This window comes from Olea europaea, chromosome 17, assembly GCF_002742605.1.
Source record: "Olea europaea var. sylvestris chromosome 17, O_europaea_v1, whole genome shotgun sequence".
NCBI lineage: Eukaryota > Viridiplantae > Streptophyta > Magnoliopsida > Lamiales > Oleaceae > Olea > Olea europaea.
Window position 1 is genome coordinate 11,987,532 of NC_036253.1, and position 4,488 is coordinate 11,992,019.

Consider the following 4,488-nt stretch of genomic DNA (forward strand, 5'->3'; position numbering starts at 1 on the left):
TATATATATATATATATATATATATTATTTTTTTTTTCATGTATAATTTTTTCAGTGTACAAAACATGTTCTTAGTTTATTAGCCAATTTTGAAATTGGGAAAATGGGTTTAAAAAATAAAAATAAATAAATAAATTCTTGAGCATACAATTTTTTGAAAACGATTGATTATTATGTCAATTTTGATCCCCCCCAAAAAGGTAGTTTAGGGAAGAAACAAACAAAATCGTGTGGTTAACCTCAAACATTAAAGAAGTTATTGAGAAAGTGACATGAGTGGACGGATAAGTCGATGCGTCTTTAGTCTAAATCATAATCATGTGAAAAATTACTGTTTAGATACAAGGACAAGGTTTTAGGCACAAATTAAATAAATAAAAAATAATAATAATGCTAAAGTGTATATTTATTTCCTTACATTGATTTTGACATCCTCTTTGTTTTAAAAAAATTGTGAACCGGCAACTGTATTTTTTTTTTAAACTGTCCAATGGTATATTGTCACGCGACATAATATAAACAATTATGTAAAAGATAATGTATGTATAACATGATTGAAAAAATGTGAAATGTAAACTTTTAAATGACTAAGGTATGGTTAAATTCGAATTATGTTGCTGTTTATGTACGAAAATCATATACGATATCGGATTTGGAAAGGCTAAAAAAGAAAGAACTTAACATGCACGTGATAAATATCTTAAAACTTATTGACAAGTTGTTCGACACTCAGGATCAAAATTTTTGCTCTAGCCAAATGTTAAGTAAATTAGAAAATGTTAAAATTAGTGAACTCTTCTATTATTTTTATCATTGCCTCTCATGCGTATCATACAAGAACTCAATATAATGACATATATCGAAAAATATGTACAAAAGAGGGCAAAAAAGAAAAAAAAAAAAAAAAAGGATCGAGCTACACAAACATAGGGGATGACCGAACACACACACATGGGAATCGACATTTTTTAATTCATGTGGGACCCACACACAATGTGAGGGTCGATGAACCAATGTGTCACCAAAATTTGGGCAAAGTGGCTTTTTTTTTATAAAAAAATAAAAAATCAATCATACTACATGAACATCAAGATTAACATAAAACTTGATAAAATGTCACGTGATATTTTACCATTTGACAGATTAAAATATAGACAGCTTTTGTATTTAATCATCTACTGTCACGTGTAATTATGTCAACTTTTTTGTCAAATCCTTCTGACAAAGTAGTTTTATTTGTAAAAAAAAAAAACTCTAAATTTTATTCGGCTCCTAGACAGTACTTTCCATATTATTTATGAAGGGCCTGATTGGCCCGTTATATTACCATATTAATTTAGTGCATTTTTGGCAGAAATTAAATTACAATTTAATTGCATATGAACCATAAATAATATTTGTTCACTTATAATCTACATATTACATAAGATCTACAATTTATTATTACTCAAAATAACATTAAAAAGTATAAAGACGGGAATCATATTAATTCACCTCAATATAAAATAATATTATTTTAGCTAGGATTTTCAAATTAATTTATGCTAACCGTATATTCAATATGGAATTATTACCCCATGCTCATTCTATATTTTCTCCTTGGTTGACGATAGTAGATGCAATACAAATAATTTATGCAGCTTCAACATCTCTTTATCAATAGAATGTAAAATAATAATAATAATAATAATAATAATAACATATTTCTCTGTATTTCATATTAGTTTCATAATTATAGAAATTGATTTTATCATTGATAAACAAGACTCAATAGAGCCTCTTTACAAATAATCTCTCAAGGATTTATTAGTGCCATATTTTTCTTAGCAAAAACGACACTACAAGAAAATCACAATCAACAATCATATAATTGATCATAGAATATACATTTTTGGTTGTTGATCACATTCAACGACCAAAATGAGTTGATTGTTCCTTGATTGGCAAAGAGGTGTTGACGAATGTATTCAACGACTAAAAATACGTTTGGTTGTTAAATGTATTATTTCAACAACTAAATAATTGGTCGTAAAAGATTTGTATTGACAACCAATTCTTTTTTCAATGACCACTTGTTTAGTTGTATCAACTATTTTTGTCATTAAAATACAATAAAAGTAACCAACTTTTAGTTACCTTTCATTTCAACAACGAAAAAATGGTCGTTAAAAATACTATTGACAACCAATTAATTTTATTTCAACAACCGCTTCATTTGTCGTTATATTTTAATTATTTTTGTTGATAAAATATCATAGTAGCAACTAAAATTTAGTCGCCTTTCTTTTCAATAACGAAAGAAGTGGTTGTAAAACAATTATATTAACAATCAAAATATAAAAATAACGAAAAATATGATTGTCAACAGTAATATTCACAACTTCATAACTTTCACACATTCACATTAAACTACACGCAAATCCTACCCACAATCATAAACAATTATAACAAGTGAAGGATTCCACGACAAGGTTTACACACAGGGCCATTGGCTTTCAATATCTCGCTTGTCATTAATTCGTATAGTGCTTTTAGTTGGGATCGCCGAGGGTGTAGAACGCTTGGGTTATTTTGCTAGTATCAAAGGTAGTCAATGTCTCAACCATTCTTCTCCCACAAGAATTGAATTCTCTACTCTTGTTTCTTTCTCTTTTCCATTCTAGCTCTCTCCCTATGATTTATTTGACATGGGCAAAACATTCTATTAATAACAAGAAAAAAGTAGCAATTCAGTTTCAAATGGTTTAAGCATGGAAGCAACCTACTATGTAACAACTGTAAATAACAATAACAAGAAGTAAAAATTTTCAGAGCCTCCAATCAATTAAAATATGTCAACACCAACTACATGTTAATTATATTAACTATCATTAAAGAAAATTTTACACTCAGCTTAACCAATGGTATTCTCAACATAAAAAACAAACAGATGTAGAGATGAAGACTATTGCCTCAATCTAAGAAAAATATATAGCTATCAACATGTCACCCTTCTCATTCACCCTGTTAATAGCATACTAAATGGAAGATTTCTCACAGTGCTATTTATACTAGATATTACATGTAAATGTAGAATACCCAAGGAAAGATACCATAGAGGGGGCAAAATTATGAAGCTGGGTCCAATCCCAATCATCCCTATTGCCTCCAAGCACAAAATTTTATCTTTTCCAATTTTATCAATAATTGAAGCCTGAAAGACCTCTACTTCATAGATTTCTCGTTATACATAACTAAGTCCAAACAACAAAATGCTTTGAATATTAGGAGTAGAAACTTTTTAATATAATCTGATATTTTCTTTGAATACTGAGAAAACAGAAATTCTCTGAATAGATAAGCAATTTAAAAGGGCATGAAATTTTAGATCTTTCCCTTTCAGTTTCTAGACATGAATTCCAAAAGAAAAATTGGAAAAAAAAAATTAGGGGCTTAGCAAGATGGCTAAGATATAGGGTGACAACGGATTCAAACCAGGGCAAAAAACAAGCAGATTACAACTTAGCTTGATACTCACATTCAAAGATGACGAGAATCTAAATCGAAACAAGATAATCATAGTTAATGCTTGCCCTAAATTTGAAATCAATTTTACTAATTGTCGAAATAGAAACCGCACAATAAAACACCCAATAAAAGAGAGACGTTTACATTGAAATACCTTAGGATCTGGGAAGCCAAACCCTAGATCTTCAAATCTTCTACACTTTGAAGCAGAAAAGCAACGAAACAATGATCCAAATCTGAAAATAGACACGGATAAGCGAAGTAATGTTTAAGAAAACAGTCAAAATGTTCAATACTGACCTCAGTTCGCCACGGAAATGGAAATCCTTACATGAAATACCTTAGGATCTGGAAAGCCAAACCCTAGATCTTCAAATCTTCTACACTTTAAAGCACAAAAGCAACGAAAAAATGATCCAAATCCGAAAAATAGACACAGATGAGCGAAGTAACGTTAAGAAACCGGAAAATTTTTACAAGAAAAACAGACAAAATATTCAATACTGACCTTAGTTCACCACGGAAATGGAAATCCATACAGAATTTATCGAGTTCTTTTTGCGGAATGGCCAAAATTTTGGAAAATCGGGAAGAAATAGAATCTCGCAGAGAAAATCGAAACAAAGGGAGCTAGGGCGGGAAACGAAATTTTGTAGGGCACTTTTATCTTTTACCTTTTTTTCTTTTGAAAATTATTTTTACTTTTTCATTTTTATAGGAAACTGATAATTAGTTTACTATTTTGGCTTGTTTGGTATAGATTTTATAAAATTGAATTTTTTGAAAAAAGGTGTTGCAGAAAAGTGAAAAAAAAAAAATTATGGATCTCATAGAATATACAGTTGAAAATGTGAGAGAAAAAATATTTTCCTCTACTTCCAACGCAATACAATCAATTGTTGTTTTACAATATTAACGACCAAAAACTGTGGTTGTTGAATATTTACTACATAATATATTTTCTAACAACCGATTAAGTTG

General features: G+C 29.4%; 1 long non-coding RNA gene across 7 annotated transcripts; it reads right to left on the reverse strand.

Moving 5' to 3' along the window:
• Positions 1 to 2,303: 2,303 nt before the first annotated feature.
• Positions 2,304 to 4,206, reverse strand: LOC111366338. 7 transcript variants are annotated; one of them, XR_002697642.1, is made up of 4 exons: positions 4,016 to 4,206; positions 3,808 to 3,892; positions 3,652 to 3,743; positions 2,304 to 2,671 (listed from the first exon to the last, which is right to left on the reverse strand). It is a non-coding gene; the product is annotated as an uncharacterized LOC111366338 (long non-coding RNA). The 7 variants fall into 7 exon arrangements; XR_002697637.1 differs by having other exon boundaries at positions 2,304 to 2,701; positions 3,662 to 3,743; positions 4,016 to 4,205; XR_002697641.1 differs by having other exon boundaries at positions 3,652 to 3,706; positions 4,016 to 4,204.
• Between the last annotated feature and the right edge of the window lie 282 nt (positions 4,207 to 4,488).